Source organism: Triturus cristatus, chromosome 2_2, assembly GCF_964204655.1.
Source record: "Triturus cristatus chromosome 2_2, aTriCri1.1, whole genome shotgun sequence".
NCBI lineage: Eukaryota > Metazoa > Chordata > Amphibia > Caudata > Salamandridae > Triturus > Triturus cristatus.
In genome coordinates this window covers 863,349,335-863,371,983 of record NC_140582.1, presented here as the reverse complement: position 1 = coordinate 863,371,983, position 22,649 = coordinate 863,349,335, and positions in this window count along the sequence as shown.

Sequence of the window (22,649 nt, the reverse complement as noted above, 5' to 3'; positions counted from 1 at the left end):
CTATCTGTTAAGATGCATAATTAAATACCATTGCTTTCATTCTTTGGTTCTAGTCTTAGATATTTTTGCTGTTTTGAGTTCCTATTCTACCTCGCTTATATACTTTGTTTGATAGTTTTTGCAATTTTTCGACACATGTTAATATAGTGTTGCACCCATGTTTGTATTTGCTTCAATAAAGCTCTTTTAAACTAAAAAACAAACAAACAAGGGAAAAAGAACCAGTAAACATCGGGACATGCAGATTTTGGTACCGAAAGCACTACAGTTCACATAATAGGCACCATTTGTGGAGCAAACTCATAATTGGTGCTATTTACCACCTCTGGCGAATTCCGAACGCTGGAGTACCGGATTGTACCGGAAGTGATAAACAGCATCAAATCCTCAAATGCACTCATAAATGCAATGAAAGTTTATTAAGCATTGATAAGGTGCCAGAAAGCCTAGATTTAAGACATGGCTCCCTGTGATAGTCCCCAGCTACCCTTTCTTGATTCCTGCTCTCTCAACATCAAAAAATATCCACAACAATGACCTGCAGATACAGCAATCTGCTAGTCTTGCATCAAAAGAAATCCTTTCACCCTCATGCTAATAATTTCTGGACTGTCGAGAGTAGTTTTCCCAACATCTTTAGGATGAACTCTTGGGTCTGAACTCTATTCTACCTACTCTTCCAGGAGATGTTTCTACCGGTGGACCAATGCATTTCATGATTGGCAGAGGCTCGGCCCCTACCACGCTAGTGAACCAGCTAATTTATATTCTGCCCAAATTAAGCTTATCCTGAGTCCTTATATATCCATCCCCCTACATCCAATCCTAAGTAAGGGGTAGGATTTCAGGAGGGCTTGCTTTTTGTTTTGTCTAAATGACAGTGACCTTACCTTCAAGGTGATCTAAGACTGTTAAACCTGTCAGGGGAGAACTTCAGGCTCACTACCCAGCTATTGCCACAATAGAAAACAGGATTCCTTTGAAATGCACCTTTTGCATTACATAGGCCAGGGGTTCTCGTCCTTGTTTTGAGTCTGGCCTCTTCAAGCCATCGTTGCAGTTGCTCTACAGGTGTGTCTGAATTTCACAGAAGCACACCACTCTGGGCTTCCTCATTCTAAATTTGAGTCCAGATCAGTGGTTCTCAGCTCCTCCTCTGTAGTGGAGACGGGGTTTTATGTGCACACATTGCTAAGCGCATTAAATGTAAAATGCCATCTTGCCACTTTGCTGCTTTTGCACACGACACTACAGGTAGCTGTCATTACAAGTGCTTGCTTGCTTTTCTTCACATGAGAACGGTCTGTTGTTCACATCCCTAGACATGCACCGCGACCTTAGTCTGAACACTGTGTGCAGAAGCCGTCAAGGTCAAATAACAATGTATGCTGTTGAATTCAGGTTAATCGGCCCATGCTCTAGACACAACACGCACACAGCTGCAAATATCTGAAACTCGGGTGCCTTTAATATTGCATTTGCATGCATGATTAAGGCACTTGGAGAAAACCTTTCCAGACACAGAGAGCAGAGCTGATCCTGTGATGTAATTCACCTAAGCTGATCTTTGAGGAATGGGGTTTCCCCATTCAAACCTAGAGACCTTCTATTAGTTTATAAAACTAGTTTACTAGCCAAGGGAGGGTGGTTCACAAAGTAGTATAGGACTTGTTTTCCACTATCATTTTTAATATGATTTATCCCTTCACTTTCTATGGTATTGTAACAATGCTGATGGTTTAATTTTTAATCATTTGCCTGCTTGTATTAGCCAAAGTACTGCACCTCAGAGCACGTAGTTAAAAATAAACATGTTAAACTTTTCCGTGTCTCTGATTACTCTTGTTGTGGACTGATATGAGAATAATAACGAAAAGGTGTTTCTCATTCCCTCCATTCCTGAGAGTACTCTAAGTCATTTGTTCTGGGTTGTCTAATCATTGGTAGCTTCGAGATGATACGGAGAACGAATGAGACACTGATGCTAGTCGGATAGGGGTTCTGGGTACTGAGGTGAGTTTTTGGTACACCACAATTCACTGAGGTCCTGGTTTCCTGTGCATAGTTCTGTGCATGAGCAGAATCCCCGCAACACCTCCTGACTCTGAGGTGAGAGAGGATAGTCCACATTACCACTCCCAAATACTTTTGCGCTGATTTCTTTATGCGCGCACTGCTTTAGGTTCAAGTTCCACAAGGGAAACAAGACTCTATTTCACTGCTTTTCCCAATATCTTTACCGGCTAAGGCTTAAAAATACAGGCCATGCCTGTAATTGAACGGCCAGGTAGCAACCCTAGTCTCCACATATGTGCCTCATAGCCACAGAATGGTCTGTGGTGGCCTCACTCCCATCCTGAGGACAATGCCTGTGAGCAACACACTCTCACAGCTGTGACCACTTTAGTGCATCAGGCAAGGTCAGCAGCAATAATGTAAAAAAAAGCTGTATCAATTTAAATTTTGAATGTCTCTACATGCCATAGCAACCACATATGGCACCAAGGAAAGAATGGCAGCAGTAAGAATTCCCAGCACAGTATGAATTACCATTTACCTATCAGTTTTAAATATTTTTTTCGCCAAACATTAGCTTATCAGTTCGAAAATACACACATTTTACTTTAAAATACATTATTTTCAATTTTGGAAACACATCTAGTACAATCAAACAAAAGCTTTTCATTTACAAGGTATGGCTGCACAAAGTGGAGCAACGCTCAGGTAGCTGGAGAGCTACCCGTGCCTCCTGAGCTAGTAGTTGGAGAACCCTACTTTAAAACAACTAGAACTGCATGAATCCCTTAGTATTTATTTGCGAATAAATATATAGGAAACTTATTCAAACAAGGTGAAATAATTTAAGAACACATGAAAAAAACTATATAAGAACGTACACTATGTTGTCATAGTGACCAAATATGACCCCGGAAAAAGCTTGTAGTTTCTATATTTTTATTTATTACTTGTCAATCTATACATTTATTTATGTACATGCATACAATGTATCACTTTGCCTTTCTCAGTGCTTTCTAAACAAACCATTCCCGTTATGGGTACTGTATCATTGCATATTTGGTCGACAAATTACATTTCAATTCAGTGTAACTCACTGGTTAGAGGAGGCATACCCTGAAGCAGAGGTCAGACCCGGGACCAGGGTTCGATTCCCGACGCGGCAGGGTCTGGAGCCCAATTGTCCACGGACTCGATAATTCTCGCTTCGGTGCCCACTCTAAGCACGAGTTCACACTATGCAGCTCTGGGCAACAAGCTTGCTTAATCTCCACAACAGCCCCCCCTCGGCGGGATGCCTGGCTTTCACCTTGGGGATGCCCAGTACGGGTTATCTCACAGGGAAAAACCAGGATGGGTTCCCAATGCAAGCGCCGAGATGCCCAAGGGTAAGTCGAGCGCTATATAAGAACTCACATACATACATACATATCAAAAAATATTTTTGAACATGGCTCTATTAAATCTACGCGCGTTTCGGCGTTCAGCCTTCTTCAGGTAGCCATTATTCCTTAGCTCCTACAACATAATAAGAAAAAAACAAACTATAATCGTTTATATATACAAAATAACTCAAGTGCACAATCCGTTAAAAAGGAAAATACAAATCTATTTATAATACATTATTTAAATATTAATACAATCTATCTCCAGTTCTGTTGTCTAATACATTGTGTCATGGGCCATCGTATATGATATCTAATACATGCCCCTAAGAAAGTCTGTAAACTGGTTAGATATAAGAACATACCCCATTTCTAGTGGTACCGTCCCCCCTCATTGTGGGGTTACAAACATAGTATAGGGAGGATCTAATCTAACCTGAAGTGTCCTAATGTAGGCTTAATTGCTAGATTTCAGCAATGGCTATCGTGGAAACTACATACCTTCTTACAATCAATCTTATATCGATGGTGTCGAACCGTGTCGTGAGACGCGAGAGGTATAGCGCCACCCGTCTGTTCACGCGGACTGGCCAAGGTCTGCCCTAGCGTATCTGTAAACGGGCAACCAACCATACAGACTGAATATTCCTGGCCCCCTACAGACATGGAGGCTGCGTATACACATCAACAAAAACAGTCTACTTATACATAGTATGCATAGGCTGAATGGAACCTAATTAAATGAAGCCAATGATACCTATAGTTCTTTAATGAGTAGAGTTCTGGATTCAAATTATAGCTGGTATAATATCCTCCACTTTTCAAAGAGGTATTTTTATGTCCAATAATATTAAGGATGTACAAATAGTCACAGGGAATCAACCGTGACTGATTGGCTTGAGCAGATGCGTTACTAATGACCAAGACGTATCTGAAACAAAGAGAGAAGAGAACAAAGAAACCAGCTTTATGCGAAATCGTTGTGAAATGCCCATCACTCTTAAGGAGACTACCAATGTGCATAGATAGAAAAAAATATATAAATGCACTTACTACTGGTCGCTAAAATGTCCCCAATATCCGCCGACCAGTTGCTCCCAAGAAGCTTCGGGTATGGATAACCACTTCTAATTTGGGGTACAGCAACGCAATCTACAAGGAAGTGCATATATTTGATGCTGCTCACAGGCAATGTGATGTTAAAATGCTACACGCCCTGGAATTCTCTAATAAGTGAACTGTCTGCGGATGCGGGGTCTTGCCTCAATAGATGCTCGTATAGGAAATATTCAATGCTCAGCCGACTTCACTCAGAGTCCTAGTGACAAAGTTTGCCCATTATCACGAACAGACTACATATACGCTGATCTTGCAGTCTACGTGTACTTACCTGATCCCATCAATCATCCGTCAAACTGGTATACGCTGCTTACACTTCCGCGATTGGACTAGAAACAGGACTCTTTGCACTAGAGTTCGTATATAACCCCTAAACTGCTCCGTGATTGGTTGATACCTACGGGCATCATCTTATGGCGTCCAATGGCACATACCCATTGATAACTACCATTCACAGTGTTATAGGAGTATACAAACTGACGCCATCTTAAGCTAGTATCATATCCATTAGTTACTGTGGGGAATTAAAAATTATATCAGTATAATGACAGATTTACATACTGATGTATACATAAATGTATGGATGTGCATCAAATAATAATAAGGCTGGGAAGCAAGAACACTTGCAACCAACCCTATCGCCAGGTTGTATATGATAAATCCATTGCGGAGTGTACAGATCTGGACCAAAGTCCCGTTGTATATTTGACCCTACGGATATGATATCTTCAAATGCATTGAAGCGGATCATCCAGTTATCAGTAACTGGTTGTACTCGGAATAACCTGCCTATTGTATCTGCCTCTACTCAGGGTTCTTACAGCAAGGCATGCTATGGAAGGTGGCACATGGGGTCATAACAATGGATTTCCAATGTGAATTCAAAGGACTGTGTTGCACCAATTGGTTGTAATGCTGAACAATAAACCCGCCCCATTATATGTCATATAATGTGCCACCTTCCATAGCATGCCTTGCTGTAAGAACCCTGAGTAGAGGCAGATACAATAGGCAGGTTATTCCGAGTACAACCAGTTACTGATAACTGGATGATCCGCTTCAATGCATTTGAAGATATCATATCCGTAGGGTCAAATATACAACGGGACTTTGGTCCAGATCTGTACACTCCGCAATGGATTTATCATATACAACCTGGCGATAGGGTTGGTTGCAAGTGTTCTTGCTTCCCAGCCTTATTATTATTTGATGCACATCCATACATTTATGTATACATCAGTATGTAAATCTGTCATTATACTGATATAATTTTTAATTCCCCACAGTAACTAATGGATATGATACTAGCTTAAGATGGCGTCAGTTTGTATACTCCTATAACACTGTGAATGGTAGTTATCAATGGGTATGTGCCATTGGACGCCATAAGATGATGCCCGTAGGTATCAACCAATCACGGAGCAGTTTAGGGGTTATATACGAACTCTAGTGCAAAGAGTCCTGTTTCTAGTCCAATCGCGGAAGTGTAAGCAGCGTATACCAGTTTGACGGATGATTGATGGGAATGGGTAAGTACACGTAGACTGCAAGATCAGCGTATATGTAGTCTGATCGTGATGTTGGGCAAACTTTGTCACTAGGACTCTGAGTGAAGTCGGCTGAGCATTGAATATTTCCTATACGAGCATCTATTGAGGCAAGATGCCGCATCTGCAGACAGTTCACTTATTAGAGAATTCCAGGGCGTGTAGCATTTTAACATCACATTGCCTGTGAGCAGCATCAAATATATGCACTTCCTTGTAGATTGCGTTGCTGTACCCCAAATTAGAAGTGGTTATCCATACCCGAAGCTTCTTGGGAGCAACTGGTCGGCGGATATTGGGGACATTTTAGCGACCAGTAGTAAGTGCATTTATATATTTTTTTCTATCTATGCACATTGGTAGTCTCCTTAAGAGTGATGGGCATTTCACAACGATTTCGCATAAAGCTGGTTTCTTTGTTCTCTTCTCTCTTTGTTTCAGATACGTCTTGGTCATTAGTAACGCATCTGCTCAAACCAATCAGTCACGGTTGATTCCCCGTGACTATTTGTACATCCTTAATATTATTGGACATAAAAATACCTCTTTGAAAAGTGGAGGATATTATACCAGCCATAATTTGAATCCAGAACTCTACTCATTCAAGAACTATAGGTATCATTGGCTTCATTTAATTAGGTTCCATTCAGCCTATGCATACTATGTATAAGTAGACTGTTTTTGTTGATGTGTATACGCAGCCTCCATGTCTGTAGGGGGCCAAGAATATTCAGTCTGTATGGTTGGTTCCCCGTTTACAGATACGCTAGGGCAGGCCTTGGCCAGTCCGCGTGAACAGACGGGTGGCGCTATACCTCTCGCGTCTCACGACACGGTTCGACACCATCGATATAAGATTGATTGTAAGAAGGTATGTAGTTTCCACGATAGCCATTGCTGAAATCTAGCAATTAAGCCTACATTAGGACACTTCAGGTTAGATTAGATCCTCCCTATACTATGTTTGTAACCACACAATGAGGGGGGACGGTACCACTAGAAACGGGGTATGTTCTTATATCTAACCAGTTTACAGACTTTCTTAGGGGCATGTATTAGATATCATATACGATGGCCCATGACACAATGGATTAGACCAGTGGTTCCCAAACTGTGCGCCACGGCTCCCTGGTGCGCCATTAGAACTAGCTAGGGGCGCCGCGCACGTCTTTGAAATTTAGGCAAGAAATCAGGTGTTGTAATGTTAAAAACAATGGTCGCCCCAAGAATGTCATGAGGGTGGGTGGGGAATTAAAAGCGCTAGGTAGCCAGCGTCCGCCAGTGTGTTTTGGCCCAGCCGCAGCACATAAATACCGGGGAGGTAAAAGTGGTACCTGTCAGCCGGCATCGGGAATCGTGGTTTGGCCCAGCTGCAGCGCAACATAAGGGGGGAGTTAAAAATGCCACCTGTAAAATCAGGAATCATGGTTTGGTTCAAAGCGTACGGCCGCCATAGTTTAAGCGGGCCAGGTATAAGACTCACACATACAGCGATGCCAAGCGTTATTGCTTCTCGGGTTCTGACGCTCTTCTTTACATCAAGTAAGTAGTAGGTTCACCCATGTCCCGTGCGCATCGTCGGCGGTAGAAATGTAAAGTAAATAAATTGGTCGGAGAAGTTGAACACAATCCTCGACAAAGCGAGACAGCCACTGTAAGAAATGTAGTTATCTGAATACCCGTCCCTGCTAATAACTAGCGTTTAGCCTAGTGTAGCGCTCCCATCCACACACAACCCAGCCATGAACTAGCTGAATTTAATTTAGCAAGTTTCATTCACGCTAGGTGTCCTGCACAAGCATCGGTATAATAATCTCGCCCGCTCTTACTGTATCTAAAAAGGTCAGACTGTGTCCAAGTACAGTGGGCGACATCATCAGCTAACACAACATGCACAAAAACCCCGAATGAGTAATGCTACATAGAAGTTAACGCATACCATGCCTGAACGGGCCACCCGTAGGCAAAAATTCCACACTTCAAATACAATTGACAAGGTTCACGGCTTCAAAACAGGTTCCGATTACGTTCTTGCTGCAGTAATGATAATTTATAACTTCGAACCCAAACTCCTTTCTCCTTTTAAAAGGGCCGGGTTCTTAACTTCGGAGTGACTGACAGACTCCTCTGAGTGTTATTCACCGTTCACCATCTCCGTCCCAAACATGATGGCACAAACCTGTAAAATGAATGACATCTTAATTAAAATGTGGGCTGCAACACTTAACCTTCCCGGCCCTGGCACTTGCTGGTCTCGCTGCACAACCGTGTTGTTAGGGCGAGCAGCGGGGCTGGTCCTGTGCAGTGAGGCCAACAAGTGCCAATGCCAGGAAAGTCAAGTGCTGCAGCCCGCATTTAATTTACATGTCATTGAGGATACGGGGTAGTGATTAGGGCCGGCTGCTCGGTTCTGACAGGTGACAGCTCTAACAAGAGTGTTAGGGGCCTACCCTACAACTACATAATCTGCTGAAAGCGAGTCCTCATTACCGTGATGTTAGCAACACATTAGGGCCCAGCAAGCATGCTCACTCCCAGCCAGGCCCAGGAGAGCGCACAGCAGCAGCAGCCGCCTTTATACGCAGGCACGTCTGGGAGCTCCATACTGCAAATTATGATAATGTCCTTGTAACCCTTTTTGCTGCCATGTGATGGTCTTTTATGTGAGTTTCACCACGTTAAATGTTTGGTTAGCTGCGCATGTGCATGTGGTTACGTATGGGTCATGATTATTAATGGAAGTGATCTGTAAAACATGAGAGGGCTTCAGTTGTTTCATGTGTTCTGCGAATGGCTCTCCCAGTCTTACTTTTCCGTTTACATTCTGGTATTTGTAAATCTGGTTTTGTTTTGCTGTGCTAGCCCTGTGTATGTAATGTAAAACCATTTATCCATAAGAAAGCATAGTATCTGGGGGAAGATTCTGGCACCAGAATGCAAATCAAAAGTTTGTCTCTATGGCCTGCTCACTCACTCTAAGGTTGGATAGCTTGGGTCCTCTTCTCCTGAGTGCAAGGCACACTCAAATGTTTCAGTGCAACACAAAATCTGCGAGCATATATACTTGCTGTCTGCACCCACAATCTCTATGCAATGCAAAGACACACAGTCAACGTGCGCATGGCAGGGTAGCTGGTTTCTAAGAGTGGACTTTTACTACATCATGATGCGGTGCTATTGAAAAAAACGTGTCTCTTCAGCACGTTCCTAAATTGTTGGAGCAGGGTTGGGGAAGTCGTAATAGATATAGAAATACCACTCCTGATCTTGGATGCAGAAGGCCTGAATTCCATCAAGGCATGGCAACCTAAAGTTTTTATTAAATAACTGTTATATTTTTATTTTGTTACAAATATGGTTATAATACCTTCATTGCATCCCAATTAATTTCAGGGAGACAACTGGAAGTACTCCCGAGGTCGGGCTTGCATCCCCCACCGGTAAAAAAATGGTGGGGAGCCACGGCCAACTGCCAATTAGGTCAAGGGAGCCACAGGTCGAAAAAGTTTGGGAACCACTGGATTAGACAACAGAACTGGAGATAGATTGTATTAATATGTAAATAATGTATTATAAATAGATTTGTTTTTTCCTTTTTAACGGATTGTGCACTTGAGTTATTCTGTATATATAAACGATTATAGTTTGTTTTTTTCTTATTATGTTGTAGGAGCTAAGGAATCATGGCTACCTGAAGAAGGCTGAACGCCGAAACGCGCGTAGATTTAATAGAGCCATGTTCAAAAATATTTTTTTATATGAATTGAAATGTAATTTGTCGACCAAATATGCAATGATACAGTACCCATAACGGGAATGGTTTGTTTAGAAAGCACTGAGAAAGGCAAAGTGATACATTGTTTGCATGTACATAAATAAATGTATAGATTGACAAGTAATAAATAAAAATATAGAAACTACAAGCTTTTTCCGGGGTCATATTTGGTCACTATGACAACATAGTGTACGTTCTTATATAGTTTTTTTCATGTGTTCTTAAATTATTTCACCTTGTTTGAATAAGTTTCCTATATATTTATTCGCAAATATTTGCTTTAAACCCTGCTATAGGAAACTACATTAGGGGTACCCTTGTTAGATTGCATTATGTTACTACATGGCAGGTCCATGTGGGGTTCTTGTTTGATTAGTATGTATAGCAGTGGTTCCCAAACTTTTTCGACCTGTGGCTCCCTTGACCTAATTGGCAGTTGGCCGTGGCTCCCCACCATTTTTTTACCGGTGGGGGATGCAAGCCCGACCTCGGGAGTACTTCCAGTTGTCTCCCTGAAATTAATTGGGATGCAATGAAGGTATTATAACCATATTTGTAACAAAATAAAAATATAACAGTTATTTAATAAAAACTTTAGGTTGCCATGCCTTGATGGAATTCAGGCCTTCTGCATCCAAGATCAGGAGTGGTATTTCTATATCTATTACGACTTCCCCAACCCTGCTCCAACAATTTAGGAACGTGCTGAAGAGACACGTTTTTTTCAATAGCACCGCATCATGATGTAGTAAAAGTCCACTCTTAGAAACCAGCTACCCTGCCATGCGCACGTTGACTGTGTGTCTTTGCATTGCATAGAGATTGTGGGTGCAGACAGCAAGTATATATGCTCGCAGATTTTGTGTTGCACTGAAATATTTGAGTGTGCCTTGCACTCAGGAGAAGAGGACCCAAGCTATCCAACCTTAGAGTGAGTGAGCAGGCCATAGAGACAAACTTTTGATTTGCATTCTGGTGCCAGAATCTTCCCCCAGATACTATGCTTTCTTATGGATAAATGGTTTTACATTACATACACAGGGCTAGCACAGCAAAACAAAACCAGATTTACAAATACCAGAATGTAAACGGAAAAGTAAGACTGGGAGAGCCATTCGCAGAACACATGAAACAACTGAAGCCCTCTCATGTTTTACAGATCACTTCCATTAATAATCATGACCCATACGTAACCACATGCACATGCGCAGCTAACCAAACATTTAACGTGGTGAAACTCACATAAAAGACCATCACATGGCAGCAAAAAGGGTTACAAGGACATTATCATAATTTGCAGTATGGAGCTCCCAGACGTGCCTGCGTATAAAGGCGGCTGCTGCTGCTGTGCGCTCTCCTGGGCCTGGCTGGGAGTGAGCATGCTTGCTGGGCCCTAATGTGTTGCTAACATCACGGTAATGAGGACTCGCTTTCAGCAGATTATGTAGTTGTAGGGTAGGCCCCTAACACTCTTGTTAGAGCTGTCACCTGTCAGAACCGAGCAGCCGGCCCTAATCACTACCCCGTATCCTCAATGACATGTAAATTAAATGCGGGCTGCAGCACTTGACTTTCCTGGCATTGGCACTTGTTGACCTCACTGCACAGGACCAGCCCCGCTGCTCGCCCTAACAACACGGTTGTGCAGCGAGACCAGCAAGTGCCAGGGCCGGGAAGGTTAAGTGTTGCAGCCCACATTTTAATTAAGATGTCATTCATTTTACAGGTTTATGCCATCATGTTTGGGACGGAGATGGTGAACGGTGAATAACACTCAGAGGAGTCTGTCAGTCACTCCGAAGTTAAGAACCCGGCCCTTTTAAAAGGAGAAAGGAGTTTGGGTTCGAAGTTATAAATTATCACTACTGCAGCAAGAACGTAATCGGAACCTGTTTTGAAGCCGTGAACCTTGTCAATTGTATTTGAAGTGTGGAATTTTTGCCTACGGGTGGCCCGTTCAGGCATGGTATGCGTTAACTTCTATGTAGCATTACTCATTCGGGGTTTTTGTGCATGTTGTGTTAGCTGATGATGTCGCCCACTGTACTTGGACACAGTCTGACCTTTTTAGATACAGTAAGAGCGGGCGAGATTATTATACCGATGCTTGTGCAGGACACCTAGCGTGAATGAAACTTGCTAAATTAAATTCAGCTAGTTCATGGCTGGGTTGTGTGTGGATGGGAGCGCTACACTAGGCTAAACGCTAGTTATTAGCAGGGACGGGTATTCAGATAACTACATTTCTTACAGTGGCTGTCTCGCTTTGTCGAGGATTGTGTTCAACTTCTCCGACCAATTTATTTACTTTACATTTCTACCGCCGACGATGCGCACGGGACATGGGTGAACCTACTACTTACTTGATGTAAAGAAGAGCGTCAGAACCCGAGAAGCAATAACGCTTGGCATCGCTGTATGTGTGAGTCTTATACCTGGCCCGCTTAAACTATGGCGGCCGTACGCTTTGAACCAAACCATGATTCCTGATTTTACAGGTGGCATTTTTAACTCCCCCCTTATGTTGCGCTGCAGCTGGGCCAAACCACGATTCCCGATGCCGGCTGACAGGTACCACTTTTACCTCCCCGGTATTTATGTGCTGCGGCTGGGCCAAAACACACTGGCGGACGCTGGCTACCTAGCGCTTTTAATTCCCCACCCACCCTCATGACATTCTTGGGGCGACCATTGTTTTTAACATTACAACACCTGATTTCTTGCCTAAATTTCAAAGACGTGAGCGGCGCCCCTAGCTAGTTCTAATGGCGCACCAGGGAGCCGTGGCGCACAGTTTGGGAACCACTGATGTATAGATATGTATACACAGGTGTTTATTAGATCACTATCTCCAGTTCATTCAATAGTCACAAATTCATTGTGTCACTACTTAGAGGTAGTCTCCTCTTAGGGTTTGTATAAGTGTTCTTTACTATAGCTGGTACAGGTGTCTGTTCCATCGCCATCCCTTAACATCTCAGATTGGAGTTTTACTCTGGCACAATCTATCCTTTTCTTTCTTCTTTACATTGCCTTTCCTGGTGGTTGTTAATAAATCATCAAGCCCCTAGTACAATATGGACAAATTGCAAACATTTGGGTTCACTGATGAAGATCTTGCTTCATTACTGGGCGATTCTTCTTTAGGTGGCCAAGCAGTCCACGCAACCAGTATTGTAGGCAATGAAGATTTCAATAAATTAACATCTTTAAGGAAGAAAGCAAAGCGTATTGAAATGCATGGACATTTCATGCTGGAGTATTTAAAAGCAGGGATCATACCACAAGGACTAAGAGTCAAAAATATTCCTGGTCTTTTTGTTAAGATTCGGAAATTCCTGGAACGTTGGTCGCATATTGCCAACAGATGCTCCTGGGATTTAATTATCCTGATTGTGGAGACAGCTAAAGAGATGGTCCAAGCATTGGCAGATGAGATACAGGAATTGGAAAATAAGATCAAAAGTAATCAGGCGATTGAAGAAGCTAAAAAGAAACTTGAAGAAGTAGAGACTGAAATGTCATCTTATCATGACTATTTAATTAAACGTAAATCAGAAAAACTTAAAAAAGATGTGAGATACACAAGCCGGGAGAAAATGTATCCATACCTGGCGGACAATTTCTATCAACAACAACCTATTGAGGAAGACCAATATCAACCCTCATCTGATAGATTTGTCAAAAAAGTGGTTACTTTTTCAGACACGTCAGACTCCGAAAGTGAAAACTATAACCAGTATCAGGCACATACCCCGGGGCGTCAAATGCCAGGCAATAGTAGAGGTGAACGCCCTGGTTTTTTAGCCAGGCGCGGGACGCAGAGAACTAGATGGCGTCCCAGTTACCAACGACATCAACGGGGCAGTTATCAACAAGCACGCAATTATCCACAGGGACAGAACTTTTATCAAGACGATCCTCAGGTCTTAGTAACGAGGCATGCCCAATACTGGCGCGAGTAAAACAAATACCTATATTCAACCTTAGTGCACATGAGGTTGATTGTCAGACTGAGTCCCTGTTAATTAAAGGTCTGTCTTTCATTCCTCATGCAAAAGCCAATAGGTTCGAGCTTTTTCAAGACTTAATATCTTTTTTTCAGAAGATCAGACTTCGTGCTTTTTTTGAAGCACAAACTGGTCAAGAATCACTAATTTCTAACAGATCAGGTCTGGCACCCCCATCCACCTTTGTCCCAACGATTGAACAGGTGGGACCAGAGATTGCTATTTTTGAGCATGTGGTGTTTAACAAATTAACCACTGCTGCCAAATTCATCCCGGCACCTAAATACAATCTTTCTCGGGAAGAACATCAAGCCCTATTCGACCTTAAGAACAACAAAGACATCACCATTAAGGGATGCGACAAGGGTGGCGGCATCGTCCTGATGGAAACGGATCAATATGTGACTAATATGCTCACCATGCTTTCCAATAAAGATCATTATACCCCCATACTAGTAGATCCCACAAAAAGGGTATCGAAAATGATAGCGGACATGACCAACATAGCTTTTGACGAAGGGACCATATGTGAGAAAGAGTGGCAATATTTGAATGTCACAAAACCTAAAATGGCATCCATATATGGGATCCCGAAAATCCACAAAAGTACTACCAACCCACCGTACAGGCCCATTGTAACAACCATTGGGTCAGCCACAGAAACATTATCCAAATACGTTGACTCCATGTTACGTCCGTATGTCCCTAAAATAAAATCTTACATAAGGGACACAACGGACATTATCAATAAAGTGGAAAAGTTACACTTTTATGAGGCAACTCAAATCTTGGTCACCATGGACATAGAGGCTTTGTATAGTAACATCCCCCAGGCAGCTGCATTAGAAGCTGTGGGTTGGTTTATGGAAGCCTTTAGTATAGATTGTCCCACTCAATTCATTTTGGACTGCCTCAGTATTATACTGCAAGAAAACACTTTTGAATTCAATGGGTCATTATTTCAACAGACCAAGGGAGTCAGTATGGGGGCTTCTTGTGCCCCAACAGTAGCAAATATTTTTATGGCACATTATGAGCATAAATACATCTACAATGAAGTCGCTCCATTTAGTGAATCTGTGAGTAGTTGGTCCAGATTCATAGATGACGTCTTCTATATTTGAAATGGAACTGAGGAGGAACTTGCGGATTTTGTTTCATGGCTCAATCTCTGTGACACTAATATCCGTTTTGTAGCAATGAGTGACAAATGTAGTGTTGAATTTCTCGACGTTACCATCAAAGCCAACGAACATAAGCTCTTAGTTGACTTATTCACGAAGCCCACTACCCGTAACACGTTGTTACATTTTTCCAGTTATCACCCCAAGGCACAGAAAATTACCATTCCATTTGGCCAGTTCCTACGTCTCCGGAGGAACTGTACCAATTTGACTGATTACGACAAGCAGTCCGTTGTTATGAAAGCTAAATTCATTGCGAGGGGCTACCCTAGAAGATTGGTCCGGGACTCTTACAAGAGAGCACGGTATTATGATCGTCAATATTTACTTGGTGATAAAACTCCCAAGCAACAGGATCGTCTTGTGTTTATCACACGACATTCGACGATGAATGACACCATACGTCAGATTGTCAACTCTAGCTGGCACATCTTGAATGCCACAAGAGATGAATCAAACCATTTAGCAAAACCAATGTTTGCGTACCGAAAGAACAAGAATCTTAAGGACCTAATAACGTGATCCCGTATGCGACAAACTCCACCCACCTTGATACAGACGACCTTGGGTGGATTGCCGGTTTTGAAAGGGAATTTCAAATGCATGTCGTGCACTGCGTGTAAATTTGCATTGGAAGTTGAACAATACTCCATCAATGGAGTTCTTGTAAACCTACAAAGCCTGACCAATTGCAAAACAGCTAATATCATCTATGCAATATTGTGTCCCTGCAACAAACCCTATGTAGGGGAGACATCCAGGTCAATGACAACACGACTAAGAGAAAACAGGTCTGCTATCAGGACGGCAAAACTGCAAGCCCCGCTGGTACAACATTTTATTGATCTCAACCATACGGCAGAAGATATACGATGGTTGATTCTAGAAAAGATCAATACCAATGGACCTAATGGGACTGAAATTCGCAAAAGGAGGGAGGTCTTTTGGATATTTTCTCTTGATACATACAAAAGAGGCCTCAACAATGAAATCCCGTGGAGCCAAGCAATTCGCTTCAATAACTAACGGGTTTTCATTCTAGGCAAGGATGAAGAGCTACAGAATCCAGGTTCTTTGACTTCGCAGGTGGAACAGGGCTCAGTTGTGAACCATAATTTCAGATGATAAATGTGACAATGACATATAATGGGGCGGGTTTATTGTTCAGCATTCCAACCAATTGGTGCAACACAGTCCTTTGAATTCACATTGGAAATCCATTGTTATGACCCCATGTGCCACCTTCCATAGCATGCCTTGCTGTAAGAACCCTGAGTAGAGGCAGATACAATAGGCAGGTTATTCCGAGTACAACCAGTTACTGATAACTGGATGATCCGCTTCAATGCATTTGAAGATATCATATCCGTAGGGTCAAATATACAACGGGACTTTGGTCCAGATCTGTACACTCCGCAATGGATTTATCATATACAACCTGGCGATAGGGTTGGTTGCAAGTGTTCTTGCTTCCCAGCCTTATTATTATTTGATGCACATCCATACATTTATGTATACATCAGTATGTAAATCTGTCATTATACTGATATAATTTTTAATTCCCCACAGTAACTAATGGATATGATACTAGCTTAAGATGGCGTCAGTTTGTACACTCCTATAACACTACGAATGGTAGTTATCAATGGGTATGTGCCATTGGACGCCATAATATGATGCCCGTAGGTATCAACCAATCACGGAGCAGTTTAGGGGTTATATACGAACTCTAGTGCAAAGAGTCCTGCTTCTACTCCAATCGCGGAAGTGTAAGCAGCGTATACCAGTTTGACGGATGATTGATGGGATCGGGTAAGTACACGTAGACTGCAAGATCAGCGTATATGTAGTCTGTTCGTGATAATGGGCAAACTTTGTCACTAGGACTCTGAGTGAAGTCGGCTGAGCATTGAATATTTCCTATACGAGCATCTATTGAGGCAAGACGCCGCATCCGCAGACAGTTCACTTATTAGAGAATTCCAGGGCGTGTAGCATTTTAACATCACATTGCCTGTGAGCAGCATCAAATATATGCACTTCCTTGTAGATTGCGTTGCCGTACCCCAAATTAGAAGTGGTTATCCATACCCGAAGCTTCTTGGGAGCAACTGGTCGGCGGATATTGGGGATATTTTAGCGACCAGTAGTAAGTGCATTTATATATTTTTTTCTATCTATGCACATTGGTAGTCTCCTTAAGAGTGATGGGCATTTCACAACGATTTCGCATAAAGCTTGTTTCTTTGTTCTCTTCTCTCTTTGTTTCAGATACGTCTTGGTCATTAGTAACGCATCTGCTCAAGCCAATCAGTCACGGTTGATTCCCTGTGACTATTTGTACATCCTTAATATTATTGGACATAAAAATACCTCTTTGAAAAGTGGAGGATATTATACCAGCCATAATTTGAATCTAGAACTCTACTCATTCAAGAACTATAGGTAACATTGGATTCATTTAATTAGGTTCCATTCAGCCTATGCATGCTATGTATAAGTAGACTGTTTTTGTTGATGTGTATACGCAGCCTCCATGTCTATAGGGGGCCAGGAATATTCAGTCTGTATGGTTGGTTCCCCGTTTACAGATACGCTAGGGCAGACCTTGGCCAGTCCGCGTGAACAGACGGGTGGCGCTATACCTCTCGCGTCTGACGACACGGTTCTACACCATCGATATAAGATTGATTGTAAGAAGGTATGTAGTTTCCACGATAGCCATTGCTGAAATCTAGCAATTAAGCCTACATTAGGACACTTCAGGTTAGATTAGATCCTCCCTATACTATGTTTGTAACCACACAATGAGGGGGGAAGGTACCACTAGAAATGGGGTATGTTCTTATATCTAACCAGTTTACAGACTTTCTTAGAGGCATGTATTAGATATCATATATGATGGCCCATGACACAATGGATTAGACAACAGAACTGGAGATAGATTGTATTAATATGTAAATAATGTATTATAAATAGATTTGTTTTTTCCTTTTTAACAGATTGTGCACTTGAGTTATTCTGTATATATAAACGATTATAGTTTGTTTTTTTCTTATTATGTTGTAGGAGCTAAGGAATCATGGCTACCTGAAGAAGGCTGAACGCCGAAACGCGCGTAGATTTAATAGAGCCATGTTCAAAAATATTTTTTGATATGAATTGAAATGTAATTTGTCGACCAAATATGCAATGATACAGTACCCATAACGGGAATGGTTTGTTTAGAAAGCACTGAGAAAGGCAAAGTGATACATTGTATGCCTGTACATAAATAAATGTATAGATTGACAAGTAATAAATAAAAATATAGAAACTACAAGCTTTTTCCGGGGTCATATTTGGTCACTATGACAACATAGTGTACGTTCTTATATCGTTTTTTTCATGTGTTCTTAAATTATTTCACCTTGTTTGAATAAGTTTCCTATATATTTATTCGCAAATATTTGCTTTAAACCCTGATATAGGAAACTACATTAGGGGTACCCTTGTTAGATTGCATTATGAATCCCTTAGTATTCCATCTTGAGAAACATACAACTAAGCTAGAATATGGATGATATCTTCAGTATGCTACAACACCACCTATCAGTGGAACTTCTTCTGTATACTGACCCATAGTTAAGCCAGTAACTTCATAATTTTCAAACTTCTTCTGAAAAAACACTATATTTATTTTCTCATTTAGTCATCCAGAATCCTTCATACAGCACAAACCTGCTGTAGAAATGTAACAGGTGCTTTACAAAGGTTCAAAGTATTCTGATAGAGTTACTGAATATATAGTTTCAGAAAGAAGCTAGAAACATAAAATAAACATATTTCAACAATATATACAGAGGGAGGAACAGCGAATCTCTCAGAGAAAAAGCAGTAAAAAAAGGAAACAAAAGTACATTAAACACAAATGCGTAGTGTCTCGTAGGACAGAGTTCCGGACTTAGGGAGCACGTCCTAAGATGGATTGCTGTGTAATGATAGGAGACATTTGAGTGTGATTTTTAAAGTAGGGTTGTGATTATATTTCCTCACCCTGGTTGATGTATGGTACGAGTGTGAATCGCAGTCTTTAGTGGGGCTAGGCAGTGCTTGGAAATTTCTGTGAAAAGAGAGTTGCCATATTTCAATAATACCAGACTGATTTGTGAAATGAAGGGCTTGTTTTGAAAATAGCAATATTGGGGCAGATTTACAAGCCCCTTGCGCCACTTATGCGTCATTTTTATCATGGGAAAAGTGACGCAAAAGTGGCGCACGGGGCTTGTAAATCTGCCCCTATGTGTTTTTACTCTAACTAAGGGCGTAGAATTTGGAGGACTGGTAATTTTCTTAAATGTGACAGATATCCTGTAGGCATTATTACAGGGGTCTTCAAACTGTGGGGCGCGACCCCCAGGGGGGGCTGGAGCGATGCAAAGGGGGTCGCGCATTCCCAAGCACACTTCTGCCGAGGCCCAAGGGATTCAGCCCCCCTCCTCCTCCATCCTGTGTCTCAGCCCGGGCTGCTGCAGTGCAACTCGAGCTGCTGGAGGCTCAGCTGGGCAGTGTCTGGAGTCTTATCTCCGGCACGCCCGTCCGATTTTTTCACAGGACTTTAAAGACCATTTGCATATTTGCATGCCTTTGTGAACCGGTTACAAAGGCTTAGTGTCCCCCCCCCCCAACCCCTCCAGTACCCCCTGGGTCCTCACTCTGCCTATTCCTTACATTTGTATTTTAGATTTACTGCTGTAGTGTGAGAATGCATTTAATAAAAAGGAATATAAAGTAGGGTTGCCAAAAGAAAAATGCCAGCCATGTGTTATTTAAAGAGCCTGCAAAGACCTTCTCTTGACACCAAATAGACTTATAAATAAAAAAGTATGTATTCATTCGTTATGTGACTTTTCTGTCTTTGTTCTCTTTAATTATCAGTCATGGATCAATGCGGCAGCCCTAGAACACAATTAAAAGTGCTTTCTATTTCTTTTTGCTGTTCAAAGTATGCACAGATACCTGCTTAAAATACTGTTTTAGGTGACTGCTTATTTTTGTACCAACTGGGCCATCAAAATAATCTGCTGGCTACCCTAACCATAGGACTGGAAGTTTGTTGCAGGATCAGCACATTATTTATTTCCTCCACCCTCGATCCCAGATTGATGCCATAATAGCAATAGTTTAACTTAGATCTTAAACCCTACGCTGCCTCCAATAACATACTGAGTTACTTCAAGTGCCTGGGAATAAACCCTGCATTCAGGCAACTCACTCATCATTCTCGCCCTTCTCTTTCACACTTACCCTGCACTCACAGCATTCACAATGCACTCACACTGATTACCATGCACTCACACCATTCACCTGCTCACCCTGCACTCACAGTGATCACTTAGCACTCACAATGCACTTGTGCTGTTCACCCTATACCTCACCCTGCAGTCACACAAGCACACTACTTACCCTGCACTCATGTGACACTTCACTCACCTGTCCCCCTCACTGCTCAATATGCAACTCACTCAAACAAGCCCATCAGTAATCATACATTCATTCGTCCCATTCTGAACTTGCATCCACACTCAAATTCGTACGGCCACCTCACTCACCCTGCAGTCACTCCTCTCACCCTACTCTCACACTGTTGCATCTCTCACCGTGCACTCACATGGGCACTCTTGTCACCCACACAGTGCAGAGGGTTAATGTGCCTGCTACAAAGAATATGTACCATGCCGATCACAGAAATGAGTGTGACTAAAGTATGAGTAGCGCTATAAAAAATGAAATGTTTGTCAGAAAGCTGCTATAGAGAGATGAAGTGCATTGTTGGTGAGTGGTAGTCAGGGAATTCATGGAGAAGAAGGAAAGGGGGGTGGGGCACCAAAAAAGACTGTTGCACAGTGTGTAACCAGTGTTAGGGCCGGCCGTGGCTAGGAGTGTTAGCCCCCACCCCCCGAAGTTCTGGTCTAGTGGCTCCCCTGCTTCTCCCTATTATTATTATTTACATTTGTAGTGCGCTACTGTTACCAAAAGATGTCCTGCGGCTAATAACCATCTGCTGCAGGAAGGACAATGAGAAACACACAGAAGGAGAAGGAGAACCAGCCAAATGGGGTGACCTACAGAGCATAGAGCCAGGTTTTTATATCTTCCTAAAGGATAATAGATTCTTGGTGGAGCAAATCAAAGGAGGGTGCAAGTTCCATAACTGTGCGGCCTGCACCAAAACAGCGCGACAGACAACTCATGCCTTCTTGAATTAGGGAACAAAAAGCAGATTGGCACAGGCCGAGAGGAGCATACGGGCCCGACCCGTATGCTTGGTGAGGAGCGATGAGAGAGGACAGCAAGGGAGTGAGAGAGTTTGATTGAAGAGGTCAGGGATGAGGAGAAATGTGAAGTGCCGATGAGAAGTGTGGACACGCAAAAAGTGAGTGTGAGCCAAAGGTGAGTGCTTCTGTTAGAACAAAGGGTAGATGTGAAAGATGAATGGGGGGAATGGAGAGGTGTAAGATACAAATAGACAAAAATTTGAATGGAGAGACGAGGTGAATGAGAAGTGCTGAGGGGCACGGGAGGTGACGGGGCCAGAGAGGCCATGAGATAAATGCGAGAGACTGTTCGAGATGAGGGCAGTGAAAAGACAGAATGGGAAGAGGCGATTAAAGGTGAAGTGAGAGGTTGAATGGGGAGAGTTCAGACGTTGTAAAAAGGGGTGAAAGAAAATGGCCTGCAAAGTGAGAGAGGGATCCGGGTTTGGGATAGGAGAGAGGGATGGAAGGGAGGGAGTGAGTGAGTGAGAGGAAAGCTGTATGGATAAACTGCCTAACTGCACAAAACCGCCAGGGTTTTAAGGGACCCCTGCTTCTGCCGGCCCGGGCCAGGTGAGCTTCTAATGTGGCAGCACGTATTCCTGCGGAGTGGAAGCCCCTTCAAAAAGGTTGACTGGAAATCTTTCTGATGTTAATTGCTGTATTTTGGTTATAAACAGGTACTGATGGGGTGGAATCTTTCCTCTGTGTTACTGTGTGCAAAAAATTAATTTCATAATAATGAAGCGATGCTATCCCAAAATACACTGCATCATATAACATCATTTACATTTTCTTCCCACACAATTTAGTCAAGCCTGTCGCGTAATTTGGTCCTTACCTGCCTCATAATTCCAGTAGCCCTGCCTACAGGTTTAGACATTTTTGTCAGGAGGGGGTCCTTACACCTCAAAATGTTGACAAGGGGGTCTCGGCATCCAAAAGTTTGAAGACCTCTGCATTATTATAAGAGCTTTTTACCCTAATGTGCTTGTAATAAGGCGTAATGGATATCAATCATGTTTGTGGAGTACCTGTCCACCAAACTCTAAACCAGGTCCTAAGTTGCATTGGATTTCTGTATCTGTCTATAGCTGTGTTTGTGTTTGGTTGGTGAATAAATAAGAGCTCTATATTTTCACATTTTCTCCCAAGGAATTGAATTTGTTTCAGAGTTGTCATTGAGACTGTTGATATCCCTAAAACGGATGGTATATCTGTTTATTGTTTCACGCAGTTTTCAGGGCGCTTGTTGACTTGGTTTATCTCCAATCTGTCTGAAGCTGAATTAGCCTTAAAAATATGTGTGCTTTTATA